The 18,914-nt window shown below is 38.4% G+C and overlaps 1 protein-coding gene across 2 annotated transcripts in view; it reads right to left on the bottom strand.

The window, feature by feature from the left end:
• ST6GAL2 (ST6 beta-galactoside alpha-2,6-sialyltransferase 2) overlaps nt 1-18,914 on the bottom strand; it is a 181,217-nt gene that overhangs the window by 110,775 nt on the left and 51,528 nt on the right. The gene's annotated exons all lie outside the window — the stretch shown is intronic.

Genomic DNA, 18,914 nt, shown 5'->3' with positions numbered 1-18,914 from the left:
TTTGGATAATTATTGATCACATGGCCTAGCTTACAGTTCTTTCATTCCCTTGAGAAGCATTAGGTAAGGGAGGCGAAACCATGCTGACTTTGTTTTTCACAGAGGTAAGTTATGTTGGGAATCTTTCTGCCAGGTAACAAGGCAGGAATTACCTCATCTCTCTTTAATAGTCACAGTAAAAGTGGGACCTGACTGATGTGATTCACTATTGACTATATATTTCCTTTTCATTACTATGCTCGATGAGCGTTTGATGTGTCACATTCACATAACATATACTTTTTCATAGTCTATAGCTATCTGACTGCATCTCTGAGATGTGTGTGCTGCACTCTTAAATATTTTTAGCACCCCCTTTGCTTTGATCTGACAAGACTGCCTCTCACCCAGAGTGCTTTCATTGTCCTCTTTCTTTTTTGTGTGTTGAATTCCTTACACTGAGTACTAAGGGCAACTTTTCACTGAACACGAGCACCTTCTCATGCAACAGAGGGGAGTATTTGCTGCCCCAGCAGCATTGTCAGAACAGGAGACAGATACTGTGCTTTCAGACAGTTAGAGATATCAAAGGACTCCCAGGCAGCTGCAGAGGAAACAGGTGTAACATCAGAGGCCTACCTTTCTGTTAAAATGTCCCAGAAATGCCAAAAGTTGTATGGTATAGGCACACGTTGCAGATAAATCCTTGGATACAGCTGACTATGAATAGCAAACTCTTAGGGACTACAGGTTCCTGCTGAGTTCAGAGGTTGGAAAGTGCCACTTTCTCGCAGAACTGCTCCTGTGAGGGATCTTTCAGGTCTTCAGTGGAGGTTCCAAGTAAAGCAAGAGATATTTCAGATTGATCTTGTGTGACAGCATGCCTGTGGGATCAGTGAGATGCAGGTGTGAGCTGCTCCTTCCCTTCTCCAGTCTTGCATATCCCGGCTTACATCCAGTGGGTTATTGTATGGTGGCTTCATGGCTCTGACCATATTGAAGACAAGCCACTGAGCACAGACACTAAAATATGCAGAAACAGACCTGGATCATTCAGCACATACTTGGTGAATGCTGTAGTATGAAGGTAGGAGACTTTTTCTCTTCTCCTCAGTGACAATAAATGTTGAATACAAAATGCTACACCAGAGGGGGACAAAAGAAGTCTACAACAGTCTAGCTGATAGCACTGTGGTCAGGGTGTTCACGTGGGAGATAGGAAGCCCATATCCACATCTGTGGTCAAAATCAGACAGAAGAGGGATCTCACATACTCACTGAGGTGGGTTAGTAGGTTATTGTTGAGCACCTTCTTTGTTCCTAAGAAGAAACTATTCCATTTCCTTATGGTAATGTCAAGACACTCCCTTTTCACACACACACACAAAAAAACATACACAAAAAGAAATGTTTATGGCATTGAAGGTGATATAAAATGTAGGAGAAGAGTGCTTGGCATCTGTCAGCCAGTCAACATCCTTCCCTTGAACAGTAACATCAGATTTTATAGAAAGCAAGCAGTTAAGTATGTAGTATGAAGGTCAATGGAACTCCCTGGGTCTAACTCATTAGCATATTAACAAGGAAGAGCTTTCACACATTCATAGACCATTGAACTAATCAGACACTGATGAGGCTGAAAGGTGATACTTTGTTCCTGTGAATTTGGTCTTCTGATTCCAAATGTATGGTTTTCCATACTAAAGAAAAATGTCTTCAACCAGCCCATATTGATGCATTTCCCATCATACTTAATATTGTATGACACACTAGATTGTCCTTTAAGAGACACACATTTAATCTCCTTCTCTTGCAGTTCTTGAATTTTACTCTACCTCTTCTTCTTCCCAAGACTATTGTTGTCTGTATCCATCTTCTTTCCATCCTCCTTCACAGACATGGACAATGAATCCATTTCTGGAGATAGTGCATTGTCTAGAAAATCCTGTTGTGTTAATAAACTACTATTTTCTTCTCAAAAACATTTTTCTACAACTTATTGACCTCTTGCTCCTCGTGTGCTTGAAGTATTTATTGGTTCTCTCACCATTCTCCCCTACCCATAATCTTTGCAATTTTCCACTTAAGTTGTTATGTTCTTTCTTCATTTTATTCTTACCATCTTTGTGTTCTGCGGCAAGATATTACCACTGTTTGTGGACCATAGATGAGGTCACGAGCTATATGTCTATATTTGGCCAAACTGATATATACGTCTCTATTTTTCCTACCATAACATCTGTCTAAGATCAGGGTTCCAAAGCATTGCCATGTCTTCATCTCCAGTCCCTATGAAGAGTATAGGGGCTAAACAAATGAATAGTGACACTATATGCACAACACTTTGTTTTTTCAGGAGTGAATTTAGTCTAAGCATAAAGGAATGTCAGATAAATATTTATCAATTTGATTCTTATCTGAACCAGACCATACACTTGTAGATTGGTTATCAGTAGCACAGTAGTATAAATAACATGATGTCATACGCAGTACAGATTCAACTCAGGAAATGTTTGATTTCATATATTATGGAAGAATGCTATCAGATGTTGGCAAATACAACATGTCCTAATTCCTAAGTTTACTTTAAAATAAAGCTGCAAAATTAGAAACTTTGCTTTAGCCATTCTTGGGGACAGTAATTGCAAATATTCACAAAAGCATGAGCCTTCAAAAGGAAGAAAATGTGTCTAACTTCATCAGATCTTCAAAATAAAAAGTCTGTCATTTTCTTACTTGGCCTTCAGTAAAGAGAATCAAACAGTAATATTACAGATGTATCTCAAATCATGAAGTGTTTCTGATGGTAATGGTTTCACCACTATTAGATTTGTTATAAGCAATTCATTAACACCGCCTTTTCTCATATGATCATAAGATTTCTGACAAGAAAATAACTGGATATTGCTCTTTGTAAAGGAAAAGAAAAAGAGAATTGGTTAAAGGTTACCACAGATAAAAAGAGATCTGCTTTCAATATCAGGAAATGACATATATTTTACTTGTTTTAGTATTCCTCTCCAGAATGCTTCAATAGCCATAATAGTCAAACATTGCCAATGCCAAGAAGATGGACAAAGCCAGTGATCATATTTAGAAGTCTTTGTGGAAAATACAATAAGGTTTGAAGGTAAAATTATATAAAAATACCTCAAGGTCCAACAATCACTTCTTGGTTATGCCACCAAGATCCTAGGGCAGTGCGCTGGCTTCAGTGGCATTCTGCCAGTTCCAGGGAAGACAATAAGGCCAAGTTCACCCTTCCAATGGACTCATCTCTGCATGTGCTGTTGTTTTCCTCTGGCACTATGCTCTCACCAGCAGGTTTTGCACACTGAAACATCCTATTGTTCACTACACTGTTGTCTTAGTTTAAAATTGGTAACTAAGCAGATGTTTACACAGGCACCCATTCACTCTTTTCCTCTGGGTTCTGGAATGCAAAGATGCCCTATAGTATTTTAAAGGTAACTAAAACTTACACTGGGGGAAAATACTGAAAAAAATACCACCACCGTCAAAAAAAACTATTAGTCCAATATATAAATTCATGCAAATATAGCAAAAATATGACATGTTGGGATGTAATTTTAATGAACTACAAAGTGAGTTTTCTGTTATTTTTAAGTAACTGGACAATATTGTTGTTTTTAAGTGTTGACGTTTAAAAGGGAAAAATAAAATTATTCATGAATTGTGAAAGAAAAAAAAAATACTGCAATCTTGACTGAGTGATGCATTGAAAGTAGAGACCTGATTGATTATGTTGGTAAATAATAATCTCCTAGGATAATAAATTGCATAAATAACAGAATATATTTTAAACTCTGAGAAGCTGTATGAAGGGTCATGAGTAGAATACTTATGTGCAGTTTAGAGAAAAGATTACTTAGGCTTTAGAGAGAGAGCAGATGGATAACAAACTGAAAACACTGTTTATCTTATAATAATAACCTTAAGAAACAAGAGAATTGCCTGTCTAGCTTAGTCTAGCCTTTTTATAGCACCTGAGCATGTCTATAATTAAAAGTAGTGAATATTTCATTGCAGTTTTCTGGTGCACATACAACCAAATATGCAAAAATCTGCAGCAAGAAATTACCTGCTTTGTTATTCTGCAAGGGAAATATGAGAGAAAAAAATGGAATCTGTACAATAGAAGGAGGAATGGGTATCCAAAAGTATTTTTGTCCTGTTTTTCTAAGGAAACTAGACTTATCTGACTATCCTGCCTGTGTTCTTTTGTGTCTGTCAGCCTGATTTATAATTTAGGAAGGTGTTGACTAATTTTTACTTAATGGGCAGAAAGGTAGAATTATCAAAGCTATTGCCTTCCTACTCATAGTGGAGAGAGTATTTGAACTCCCACTGAGCATAACTCTATTACTAGACACAAGAATGCACACCCAAAAGAAACATCATGCATAAAAGCCAGAGGGAACTACCCTTTGCAAGTTATTTTGCTTACAGAGTTTCTGGAAAGTGGAACAGGATTTTTTCTTACTTGAAATAAAAAGATGGTTCCACCTCAAAATGGAATCCAAACTGGGTGTGTGTTCATTAGTTAGCAAGAAAATGACAGAGAACTTGTTTGAAATCTGATACTTTGTATTTGCAATGTCCGAGTTTGTCTTTTAGGATGTCCAGTTCTGGTTTAACAGGAAATCCTGGGGATAAATCGATCATGGAGAAAGGAAGAAAATGGATGCTTCTATATTATGGCTGAAAAGGAAAAAAATAAAAATAAAAATAAAATAAAATAAAAAAATTGTGGAAATGGTGGAAAAAATATGAAAGTGTGAAGTGTCTATTTCACAGAGATGCACCTGAAGAGTTTACAGCAAAGCCAATCACACTTAATGAGGCACCAGTCCACGCAATAAAAATGGACAGCAGTGGAATTTAGGAACATGAATTATTTTACTCCAGTGTTCTATAATATTCTTATGCCTACTCTTTCATTCTCTATGAAGAGAAAAGTAACACTGATCCTGAGACCCAACTGGAAACTTTTTTTTTAGCAAATGACAAGTTTTAAAGGAAAAAAAAAAAAAAAAAAAAAAAAAACCTACACCCACTGCTTGGGGTTTTGCTGTCAGAAAGGAACTTTCCTTGGCAAACTTCCTGTGTCTTTCCTACCCCACACTAATGAGAAGTGTGCTTTGAAAGTTCAGAATTCAGACGAAGATAAGATGGATGCCAGATGACAGAATAACAGAAGCAGAGCAGCGTGAAAGCAAAATTGACTGGTGCCCACTAGCAGAGGAGAAAGACTTCCCCACCACAGCTCAATCGATATGTGCCACTCCTCAGCAGCAGGTCTTCTGACTTTCAAAATTTGTCACAGCCTCAGAATAAAAAGGGCATCCAGTGCAGAGGGAGCTGTAACTGAGGTCCGCATGGAAGTTTCATAGAGAGGGACTTCTCCAAAGCTGCTAAGGATAGGGTTAAATTTCCTATGGCAATTGTAGTGGACGCAAATGACAATGCAGATGAATTATAAATCTTTTCAAAGTCACTATCAAATAAAGGGGAAATGACTGATTCAGTTTTGTAAATCAAAGTTGAGCTTCATTGCTTTTCTTCCCCTCAGGAGCTCATTAGTTGCTATGGAGAGTTTCTACACAAATACAATGTTGTACGTATAGGAAGTGAGCATCTAGCTGACAGAATAGTCTAGGAGAATACAAACATGCATTTCACAGGAGGTCAGAAAAAAAAAGTTAATTTAGGTGAATAATGACTCTTTGATAAATATGTAGTGAAGCTTTAAAAAGTTAGAGTATAAGATTTATTCAGAAATGACTGTTGCAGATAATAGATTTGGCTTGCAAGGTTAGGCTGCCATTCAAATAACCTTTTTTCATCACACTTGTTAGACAAGAGGTCTCTTTACCTCATTGTTTCAACAATGATCAGTGGATGCTTAGAAATGATATAAAAGTACGTATAAGTATATCCTTCTCTCTGTTTGCCCTTCAAACTGCCATGACCCAGAGGTGATGATATTTGTAGAGACACAAAGTAATTTGAATAACTGAAGGCTAGAGATAAGTCCGAAGAATTTCAGAAGGACCTTGAGAAAGGAGGTGCTGAGGGACTGTGATGACAAATGAAATTCTGCTCTTCTCAAATGCCAGGTAATGAGCGCTGAAGGAGATCACTTGACACTTGAACCACCTAGACATGCTTCTGGGTTATGCATTAGGTATAATGCATAGATAACAGACCTGGACACCATCATGGAAAATCTAGTAAAAACTCAAAAGGTTTACCTTGTCAAAAAAAGAAATCCAAGTGTCAGGGTGTGAATAAATGGGGAAACAGACCCAAATCCATTAAGCTCTCTTTTGCTATCATTTTAATTTAAATAAGTAACCAATATAATCCTTTCTTCCTTTGGGCATGCATTGGCTGTGGAGTGACAGAGAGTATTATGAAGGTGCTCTCTTTCATAAAGATCTTTTCCAGGGTTTCCTCCATATCTTTCTGAAACATCTGCTACTATTCACTGATAGGTGAACAGACCTATGGAAACTAGAGGTAAAGCTTATTTGATTTAGCAGAATAATATAAATCAGCTCTAGTGAGTATAACTCAGTAAAGTCATCTGACTTTTGAGTTTATTGGGATTTCTGAAATCCATCAATTCCTTATACTGCCATGCTTGTTTCAAAAACTTTTTTATAGTAGCAACTTTAAATTTATTCTGTAGTGAAATCCAATAAAGTCATAATGATGTCAATGTGTTTGAGGGGGTCCATAATGAAGTTCTAAAGCACTTTAAAATTGTTCAGATACCATGTATTTTTAAAAGGCAAGTGAAAGAGAAAAGAGGACAGATGAAATTAATGTGAAATGAAAGGGGATTTTTTTTTTCTGATACACCTGCCAAAATAATGTAACTGTTTCAGTACTATCAAATATTCCTTTAAAACATAAAAACATAACAACACTGAATTATCTGTCTTGTTGGCCTCATTACTCCATGACATATTTCTCCAAATATAATTTGTACTGTAGACAGTACTTTGAAACACAACAGCATTTGCAGTGTTATTAAAGAAGTTATTTTCAACAAAACTTTGTAATTTATTAAACCACAACTTTTATTTGCAGGAATGATGATATAATTACGTATCTGAAACTTTGTTGTTTGTACCTTCCTCCTTTCTATGTGTGTGTGGGGGTGGGGAGGCAGAGGAGATTTTTGAACTGTGGCATCAAAACAGGAGCAAAATATATCACACACACAAAAAGCTAACAATAAAACAACATAATAAGGACTGCATCATCAGGCTGTTTTGCACTCTAGATCCTTGTCAGATCTGCCTACATCTCTTAACTTTTACTGATGCAGTACATATCAATGCTGGAAAATTATTACTGAGATTGTACTGCAGGCACTCCCAGTTATTTGAGCAGTGTGTCATCCATCGCTGTGACTTACTTGTTTAAAACTTCTGACATTTACATCATTATTGGGGGGGGGGGGGGCGGATTTTGTTGTTTTTAGAAATTTTTTGTTTGTGTGTTTATTTCTTTGTTTGTCTCTGGCACCTCATTAACCCAATTTAGGGATTCTCATACTTCTACTGGTGCTGTAAAACTGAATTCACAAATGCTTCACACAAGAAATGATTAGGGATTCTCTTTGAGTTTGTCCCAACTTAACTGTCTAATATGACTAAAAAGAAAGATAAAAAAAAAAGGATTTCAAGTCCTCAAAAATGAATTAAAAGGGATATGAATATCTGCAGTTGTGATCAGGGCCTTGGTTAGTTCCAGACAGTGTATGTGTACCAGCATAATGTAAATAGTTCAGTTTTTCTAGGATGGATGCAAGTACAATGATAGAAGCATTGTCTTACATCAGAGCAAGTATTTCCATGTGGAAAAAAAGCAGAAAAATAAACTAATAAGAGATAACATTAATACCAGTACAGCAATCTGTACAAAGAGTTTATTCTGTCCAAAACAAACAAACAAACAAAGATCTTTTCCTGTCAGTGTTAAATATCTATAAAACTGAAAGGTATAATAAAATTAAGTCATTTAAGTAATATTTGAATTTCTTGAAACTGACACACTCCATAATTTTAGAGGTATAGTGATTTTACTTTTAGTCCTCTGACCAACCCGAAGACACTTTAACATTGACATTTCCCTCTGCTACACTCCATGGCTCCAGTGTTTCTCCTCCACTCAAGGGAGCAGCTGAATTCAAAAGAAAATCCAGAACACTTTCCAGCCAGGCTCACACCAGCCATACCTCTAACATTGCCAGCACTGGTGTGACTGGTACTACCTGCTGCACAGTGTGGGATCCAGGGAATGCTTTTGAAACCTCTGCTACCTCAGAAGCAAATGTCTGTGCAGTTTTAGTAGTAGCTGGTCAGAAGCTGTTCTAAGCTTAAAAGTTGACTACATAATTTTGGTGTTAGCTAGTTACCGCTTGTTTTCCATGCCCCTCAGCCCATTGTGTGCTAGTGGAGACTGACTGAAAGCCAGGATTAAGCCACATGAAGCTACAAAGACCCCCAGTAAATCTGTACCCAGGTTCGCACGCAGACATTGAAATGGCCTCTGCGAGTGGTCCAAACCGCACTACATCGCTAACCTTGTGCTTGCTTACTTGCACTCACTTGCAGTCAGCTCCCATGTCCAGATGTAAGTACATTGTTTCTTCAGTATGTCTGGCTACTATCCAGCCACTAAATGTGTGACACAAGCTTTCTGTTTGCTTACTGGAAAGGGATTGCAACCTCTCCTCAGTTCTGCTTGTGTCCTCCCAGTAGCCTTGAAATGGACACGATAAGCTCCATCCCTGATGCGTGATGCTGATACCTGCTGGATGAAATTCAACACTCCTTCACTTCCAGCAGGTGAATGTTTGCTATTCACATCCTTTATTTCCACTGCCTGGCACCAAGCTCTTGTGCCATTATTTCGGGGTTGCTTACCTTTGGTTTAAGTAGCTTTACAGAAGGTAATTGTAAAGATTTTTTTTTTTTTTTTTTTTTTTTTATCATTCTTTTTCTGACTTCTGAAACAGATTAGCTCAGAAAAATGATGTAAGGTGTATTGTTAGACTCCCTTACTACGGATTCAAGTATTTCGGATGTGCACTACTTCATTCGGACTGTGCCGTCCATGCCCTGAGGGCAATCAGGAATTAAACATGGCATCACTGGCTTGCTGGCATGTTTTCCCTGAACATACTGTAGATTTCACACTTGGGTACCTTATCTCCAGCAGTGTTGTTTGTGCCTGGCCAGAGTTCTTTCAGCAGTGCTGGGTATTGGGAGTTCTGCTCTATTCAAGATCCCATGTGGATTCTGTACCACATTACTGACCTTTTATGATATGCTATTGTGACAATCTTTCTTTCTAATAAAAAAATCCCATCACACGGAGCTATTTCATGTCCATAATCCCAAAGCCTTTTGTATACTTAGTGGTGCTCAGGCTATTCTTTTGTTAGCCTCAGTCTAAGATATCTCTCTCCTGCTGCTGTGAAGTTGGCTCATTTTACATTCTTATAAAACTTGTCAAATTTTGTATCAGTAATAGGTAGCACTTAAATCACATTTACTTCAAACTCTTCTTCCTGCAGCTTCTTGCTTTCACTGTTTATCAGTACTCTTGAAAGAATGTCTATTATAAGAAGCTCTTTATTGGGACAGTATTTCAGCCTAATGAGGATTTTTGCAATTTCATGATCATTTTTGGAAGTCTAGGTGGTGCTTTGCACAAAGATTTCTGTAATATGTCTTCTGGAGGTTTATGGCCTGCTTCTTGCTCTAGCCTATGTCTCTCTATAAACCCATTTATGAAACAATTGTTGGCATCTATTTTCCAGTTTGAAAATTGCACTTTTGTATTACAGCTGGTGTTTCAGAAGAAAACAGCCATGCAGAAGGGCAGGATGTGTTTTCTACAGACTGAGTTCTTTTTTTTTTTGGCTCCAGCAACATGGGAGGGACCAGTTGCCACTGCCCTCAGAAGGTTGTCTCACATCCTGGCTCATTTCTGCAGACTTCTCTGTCTTACTTAGATTCCATGTCATTTCTGTAGAACTTTTTGCAAGGTCTAACCTTTACAAAGTTTCATATTCTCATGGTGGGAGCATTTTGTACAGCTTAACTCATCATAAAGCTGTTGCATTTTTCAGTTACAAAAAAAGCTCTAAAGAAAGTCTTTGAGCTCAAGCCTCCATAATCATCCTTGTGATGATTATGTAAGTGCTAATCCATAGCACTTACCCCCTCCTCAAACTCAATCTGTTCATGTGGTTCCCTTTTGCTCTCTCAGGGAGACAAGCAGAGCTTGCTGCAGGAAGGGCTTCTGCAGAGGTTTGACATGAAGGCCACAAGTAGTCCAGGACTAACCTTACTGTTATTCCTTGGGACTGGGATTGCTGTGAAAAGCTCAGCCCCTTCCCTCGTGAATGGGAAAGGTCTGGGGTGGGCTCCTGCACACTACAAATTGCTTAAGAAAACCAGAAGCTTCTCCTGGGCTTCCCCAGTACTCCTAACACTCTATGCAGCCCAGCCCAAGCTGCAAAGGCCACCAGAGTCCCTCCAGCAAGTGCTCACTACCTGCACCCATTTCCCACAGAGTCATTCTGCTGGCTTAGTCTCCAAGCAGTTTACAAGCTGTGTCTCTCCGCGTGCCAGATTGCAGCCCATGGCACCTTTAATACATGTGTGATAATTAGAAGCTGATACTGCAGCTAATACCCACAAATCCATGTAGGAACTAAAAAAGCTAACATTAATATACATTAGCTGTAACCTTTATACCTCACATTCCCTTGACAGGGTTTTAAATGTCTGTGCCTGTAACTCCTGCGGTGCCACCTTCCGCAAGGATGTTGTGTGTGATTTGGTGGTGAGCAGTTTATGCAGAGAGCTGCAAAGGAAAGATGATTTGTTTGCAGAATGCACTGAGATACAACGGATGGACACGAAGGAATGTGTTAGATTTTCAGTGTCAGGTAGTAAGCTGGTGTCCTGGTTTCAGTTAGCACAGAATTAATTTTCTTCCTAGTAGCTGGTGGAATGCTGTGTTTTGGCTTAGAATGAGAAGAGTGCTGATAACACCCCGATGCTTTAATTGTTGCAGAGCAGTGCTTATACTAAGCCAAGGACATCTCAGCCTTTGCTCTGTCCTGCCAACGGGCAGGCTGGGGGGTGCAGTAAGAGCTGGGAGGGGACAGACCCAGGACAGGTGACCCAAACTAGCCAAAGGGGTATTCCATACCATCTGACGTCATGCTAAACAATATATAGGGGTGGCTAGCCGGGGGGAGGGGGCCGGACTGCTCGGGGTTAGGCTGGGCATCGGTCAGCGGGTGGTGAGCAATTGCATTGTGCATCACTTGTTTGTACATACTATTATTACTTTCGTATTATCACCATTGTATCATCATTATTATTATTGTTATTATTATTTTGTTATTTTTTTTTTCCTGTCTTATTAAACTGTCTTTATCTCAACTCACGGGCTTCACTTTCCATTTCTCTCCCCCGTCCCAGAGAGGGAGGGGGGAGGGTGAGCGAACGGCTGCGTGGTGTTTAGCTGCCGGTCGGGTTAAACCACGACAGCTGGTTTGGGTGCTTCTCAGCAGATATTTTTTAAGACTACTTAACACACTTTCAGAGCATGAATCTGATGAGAAACATTTTCGCACAATAAATTGACTTGCTTATCAAATTTTTATCAAACTGCACATTTAACATTTATTACTTTTCTCTGCTTAATTGACTTGAACCTTGAATATAGTTTGCTTCTGCACAAGAATTACAAAATACCTGTATTATATTAGACTAGAAGCAAACACTTTAAATCCAAGAAATGTAAAAAGAACATTGCAAATGACCTAATGCAGACAACAGTAATTCAAGACAGCTGCTTTAGTCACAAGAACAAAATTGATCCCCCCCCTCTGAGTTCAATGACAGTGAAAATAAAGCTTTCAATATTAAAATAAAAAACTTGCAGTTCACACAACATTAGGCACATTCAGGGTAAATTTCATTTGCACAGCTACTCCTTGTTGTCACAAACCAGTGTGAAACCTGTCCATCGTATTAATAATCAAAGGAAATGCAGATAAGTTCAGAGCAATTTAGGCTTGAAAGTTTCTTGCAGCAGCAAAGCCTCTGTGAGTCAGCCAGATGTTCCAGAATGAATTATTCAGAGAAGGATTTCCAAGTTAATTCTGTGAAATTAGTTTTTCATATTTCCTATGAAACAAAAAAGGTGTTGAGCTTGTGAAGGCAAAAAGAAACCATTCGATGTTTCTATTCTTGGTACGTATAGGAAATTAAGTCTGTCTCTTTGGTTCAAAACTTATAAATGGGTAGGTTAGTGTTATGGTTTATTAATGTGCCTCCAACAAGCTGAAAGCCACAGCAAAAGTTTTAAAATGTTGGCAATCCCAGAGAAATGCAACACAACCACTGTGATTCAAATGTCCGGTAAAAGGTAACCTAGTCCTTCAAGAACAGCAGTTACAGTACATTTAAAGAAACCTAATCCCCCTCTGCTACCCATACAGATTTAAGAGCAAAGACTCAGTTTTATGACAGGGCTTTTTTCATCCATATTTTGAATTTTTTATGCAATCTCTAATGCTGAGTGGGATCGTGGATTAAAAGTCCACAATGATCGATGGATTCCTTGACATATAAAGTAAGATTTTGGCTTTCACTAGCCTGGTTTGCGTTGCAAATGGGTTAACTATTTCAGAGTCTTGTGCCCCTGATAAATTTCCTGCTCCTTCAAAGCTCTAGGATTATTGTCCTTGATGCAGAAAATGCTTGCTTTCAAGGAAAATTGCAGACATTACCTGATGTAAAGTATGTAGGAAATGATGTATGTTTGCAATTTTAAAATGTTTAATTGTTCCCACCACATACTTTACAACAAATCCAGCATTAGAACCCACTGAGAACAAATTATTGACTATTAAAATGTCAACTAAACAAATTACTGGAATAAAATATGGTAATTTGAAAAAAGTCATGGATAACAGATTCACCTTTAATGAACAGAAGAAATGCCCAAAATTTGTGGCATAAAAAGAAAGAGAGAGAAAGAGAGAGAGAGAGAGAGAGAGAGAGGGAAAGTACCATTACTGAAAAGAATATTTTTTTAAAGGTTTTTTGTTTAGTTTATTTTCATTTGTTTGTTTGTCTGTTTAATAGAGCAATATACATCAGATCTTCTAAAATCCAAGAGAAATGAAACAGCAGTGAAAAATATAGAAAGCATTAACTAAAAGGATTGCACTTTGTAGCCATCATGCAAATGAAGAATAAGCAAGACAGGCAAAGAGACCTGCACCGTGAAACCTCAGGATCCTGTAACAACCTTGCAATGACAACCGTGAGCAGCTTTTTCCCTCATACAGGCTTTAGGATGCCAGAAAACAAAAGGAAAGTGGTAGATAGGTTGCCAGGACAGACAGTCATGTTGCATAATCAGTCAGTTCTGGAGGTGGGATGGACTGAAACACTGAAAACTCATGAGTTTTCTGTTTTACAAAAGACAGAAAAATTTTACACAAATTGTAGTCCAAGTAAGTAGCACTTGTATAATAAACCAGAGAGCATATTATCAACTCTGTGCTTTCTTTCATGGTATTCTTATATACAGTACAACTTTCTGAGTTCATCTGCAAAGCTTCTACCCACTCCACAGTCCAATACTTCTTGCAGCCCTAACTCTGCTGGTTCCCCTAACTCTAGATGGCTTTTACTTAAGAACAAGTCCTCATTCTTTTATTTTGTCTTTTCTTAGTCTTTGGCTGACCTTGATGCAAGCACTTCTGCAGGACAAAACCCTGCATCACAATTGCTTGCCACATGGACTTTGCTACAGAAGCAATAACAAAGACCTGGGGAATGTCCCATGAAAATCAAGAGTAGGAGGAGCATCCCAGTAACCTGGGCAACAAACTAGAAAAGAAGTGTTAGCTAACCATAAGCCTGAAGGCTGATAGAGCTCACTTTGTCTCTCAGGAAGATAAAGATTCCAAGATCAAGGTCCCAGAGGTTTCCTAATCTGGATTGTGCCATGGAGAAGACAAAATGGGAAGTGTGCTGAACCTGACTGGGGACAGGTTGCTGAACTGCATCAGCAACTGTTCATTCCTTCCTGTATTTCACCACCTAGTGCTTCTTCTGTGTTTTGAATTACTAATGTGTGTACTTTAGGCCAGCGTAAATTGCTATGGTCAAATTGGATTTAAATTGGAGTTATGCTGATTTGCTGATGCCATCAGCTTTATTATTCCACTGTGTCTTCTTCCAGATCCATAATAAAACTTTAAGATGGACTCTTAAGATTTTCCAGAAGAAACAGAGCAGTTAGACAACAGCAAAGGTAACTATATATTTTTTCATTAGAATAAATTTTGTTTGTTATCTTAATGAGTCTAGGCTAACTCACTGATGGGATTTACGATGGGTCTTACTTCCCTACAAACAGCAGGTGCAAAAAAAAAAAAAAAATCAAAAAAATGAAAGAAACATGAAAGGAAAAACATTTTCACCCTCTCAAAGGTAGAGAGAAGCTCTTAATTCCCTAGGCAAAGTCCCTTCCCACACAATCCCTTCAGATCAATAGCAAAAAAGGAATAGGATGATGCCTATTTTGCTAATTGTTAAAATGTTAGACAGGAGAAAATCTGTTCTTCTTCCTGATCCTGTCCCCTGAGATGTGCCATGGTATTAAAACATTAAAAACGAATTAATATGCCAATTGTATCCTGGGCTACATAAAAAGAGGGGTAGCTCTTTCAAGGGTTAAGGGAGGTGATTCTCACCCTCTACTCTGTTCTCGTGAGATCCCACTGGGAGTACTGTGTTCAGTTCTGGGGCCCCCAGCATAAGAAGGACATGGACCTGTTGGAGCGGGTCCAGAGAAGCGCCACAAGGATGATCAGAGGGTAGAAGCACTTCTCCTGCAAAGACAGGCTGAGGGAGTTGGGGTTGTTCAGCCTGGAGAAAAGAAGGCTCAAGGGAGACTTTATAGCGTTCTTCCAGTGCCTAAAGGGGGACTACAGGAAAGCTGAGGAGGGACTGCTTGGCATGGAGTGTAGTGTTAGAAAAAAGGTCAATAACTTTAAACTAAAAGAGGATATATTTAGATTAAATATAAGGAAAAATTTCATCATTATGGAGGTGATGAGACACTGGCACAGGTTGCCCAGAGAAGCTGTGGCTGCCCCATCCTTGGAAGTGTTCAAGGTCAGGTTGGATGGGGCTTTCAACAACCTGGTCTGGTGGGGGATGTTCCTGCTCATGGCAGGAGGATTGGAATTAGATGGTCTTTAAGGTCCCTTCCAACCCAAACCATTCTATGTTTCTACAAATCTAATGGATTATGCTGTTGTTATACTATCTTTTAAAAAGAAATAGCCAGAAATCAATAACTAAAATGCATACAGCTATAGCAAGGCCCATATAAAGGCCCAGTACTTGCTTTCCCAACAAACTGGGATTATTCTTCTACAGGTGTCCCTTAAACATCACCGTAAGCATTAACAGCTTATTGATCATGTGGATGTTTCACACTTAATCTCTCTAATGCTGTTTTAATAATGCCTAAAGTCTAGTGTCTAAAGTATAACATCTAATTATCTAAGCCATCTGATAGTCTCAAACCAGTTCTTTGTCAGCATTCCCTGAGTAAATATACCTTTCTCTTAGCCTTTTATCTGTCACAAAAGACTGGGTCATACATATATATGTATATAAATCTTTCATGACAGAAGAAAAGACTACCATGCTTTCTCTTACTGAAGGGTATCAGGAGCCTTTTGATTAAATTCAGAGAGAACAGGGTTGGACCCAGAATTGCACATTATCCATTCTTTTACTTGATGAGTTATGGTGACCTTACATTGTTTAGTTCTATACAAACTATATTTGTTAGTTATTTTCATTCAAAAGGATGAATTCATTAGTTTCTGGTGATGATTCATATTCATAACTGTTATTTATAATTAATGGCTAATGAAGGCTATTAGTGCCTAGCTGGCATTTCTCTCTGCTCTGCTAAATGCTAACAAGTTCTAGCACAGGAAAAGGGACTTGTCTTAGACAGAAATTGACTCATTTTAACAAATAGGTCTAAGCAGTGCAATTAGCCTTCCAGAGCACGGGATCTTTTCTGTTACAAGCACTGAGCACTACCTCACAGAATGTAAAACTGAGAATATAAAGAAAGCTTTTTAGGTGGTTGTTGTTGTTGTTGTTTCCCAGCTGTTTGCAAATACAGTCTCACTGTAACAAATGGCATAAATGAATTCATTTCAGTAGGGGCCTGGTACCTTCATTTTTGTTTTCACCTTTATATTTACTTTGTGACCCTCTGCAGAAGAAAAAGGCCTTTTTGCCATTACCCCTGAAACTCAATGTCCTCTTTTTTCCAAATATGTAACTAGAAGTCATGTCTAGACTTTACCAAACAGCCACTTTATGATAATTGCTCTTGCCTTGATATAGAAGACCAGAGGGCAGAGAGGTGTGATCAGACAGACATGAGTGCAAGATGGAAACTACTCACACAGAGCGGAACCTGTAGATCCTGCAGCAATGCTCAACATGTCCTCCAGACCTTAGGGACCCTCAGCACAATGGAACAGGAAGTGAGAAAGCCTAAATACCTTATTTTATTTTATTTTATTTTATTTTATTTTATTTTATTTTATTTTATTTTATTTTATTTTATTTTATTTTATTTTATTTTATTTTATTTTATTTTATTTTATTTTATTTTATTTTATTTTTATTATTATTTTTTATTTCCACAGCAAACATGGCAAACATGGCTCCATTTAATGTTTCCTCACTTTTTTATGGGATCATTCTAAAAAAGGGGTCAAGAACAGGCACATGCTAAGGAGTCCAGTGAGGAACTAGAACCAGAACAGACACAGAAAGTTGAAAAGACAGTACGGTATGAGACAGTTTTGGGCATGTGCTGTGAATTTGGCATCTCATGGCCTCTATTGTGGAGAAGCACTTATTAATTATTCATGGTTTTTCAAACTGAAGAATAATTGGAAGAATCTATTCAGTCTGATACTTTACAAAAGCTCATTTCAAGTGAAACAAGGGATTTATGTAATAAATGCTATATGCTGGATTGCACTAGATACTGGATAATGCTTTAAACTGGGATATCAACATGCGTAAAAACACTCAGGGAAATCTCAAAGCAAAAATGACTACAACAAACGTGAAGCATGCTGTCTTCAGGCAGTTGTAAATGACCAGCAACAGGCAGTTTCCCAAACCAGCGGGAAATGGCAGTGCTTATTTATTACTCTATATATGTACTTGTCATTTGTATTTTAAAATTACATCTTTCTAGCTCTTCAAATCATGAGTGTCCTCACGGGCTTAGCTCTTCAGTCACTGCGTAGCTCAAGTGTGTACAGAACCTTAGCAAACCTCATCCCAGTGTTTGGTGTTTTTTGATGCCTTTCTCAACTTTATTATTCATAACAGTTCACCAATACACTCACTGATTATAGCCTAACTTTGAGGGCAGTATGTATTTTTTGTTATCCACTCTTTCTCGCCCAGTATCCTCAGATTTTATTCTGTTTACCATCGTGCCTGGATAATTCTGTTTCAAGGTCTTCAACTCAACAATTAATTAAAGGTTAAAATAGAAAGGCTATCAGCAAAGGAACAAGAAGAACCTCAAGGACTGAGTGATGGGCTGTGTATTCCTTGTAAACATAAAAGACACTTCACTGAGTATAATGCACTCAGCTGACGATCAGTGATGTTCAGCTGAATACTATTAGCTGTAACTGACAGCACATCTTGGATGTATGGATAGATCAAGTAGATCATTAGGTTGAGAGAAGGTTTTTAGCCTCCATCTGGAACCTGACACAAAGTCTTTTGTTTGGTATTCCAAGGGGATGTATTACATGAAAGCTATGTTGACTGTCAGTGAGTAAAAAGGACTCACACACAGACAGCAAACTGTGCAAACAGAGACCATAGTGCCTTCACTATTGAGTGTCCAATGTCCACCAATTGGTGTTCTGTTTTGCAGCGTCTTTTCCCATCACTATTTGCAGAAAGCCAGATGACAGGGTAGAAAGTGTTAAATTGTGACTGATCTTCAGTTATAAATCCCATTCTTCATGGGAGCTGCAAGATCTAGGGTTAGTCCTTTGGGAACAATTTGAATATGAACAAGAATTCGTGGAAGTCAGTGCAAAAGTTTGCACTGATTTCCACAAATTTTGGATCAGATGTCATGCATACTTAAGAAAAGAAGCAAGTGTAGTGGTCCCTAAACACAATTTTACATAGCCTCAGCATTGGTCATTTTAGCCTGCTGGGCAACTTAACTATTTACAAGTCCTGCTAAAACACAACAACAACAATAACAACAACAACAACAGATTTGCCTCGTTGTCAACTGCATTGCTATCATGGGTTAATAACATGCACTCATTTTGAAAAGAAAAATAACAAAGCTGTGTTTTGGTAACAGCAAGAGTGACAAAATGTAAATAAGGGAAGCAGAAAATAATCAAACCAATTAATATTTCTCCGTAGCAATTTTGTGTGAAGAAACATCAGTACTACTTAGGATTATTGTAGAATTATAGAATTATAGAAAATTCCAAGTTGGAAGGGACACACAAGGATCATTGAATCCAACTCCTGGCTCCACACAAGAGCCAGCCAAAAATCAAACCCTATGTCTGAGAGCGTTGTCCAAACACTTCTTGAACTCCAGCAGGCTCGGTGCTGTGCCCACTGCCCTGGAGAGCCTGTCCCAGTGACCAACCACCCTCTGGGTGCAGACCTTTTCCCTAACCCCCAGCCTGAGCCTCCCCTGTCCCAGCTCCATGCCGTTCCCTCGGGTCCTGTCGCTGTCTCCAGAGA

The sequence above is a fragment of the Aythya ferina genome (genome assembly GCF_964211825.1).
Source record: "Aythya ferina genome assembly, chromosome: 1".
NCBI classification, from domain to species: domain Eukaryota; kingdom Metazoa; phylum Chordata; class Aves; order Anseriformes; family Anatidae; genus Aythya; species Aythya ferina.
This window is presented reverse-complemented; position numbering and strand designations above follow the sequence as displayed.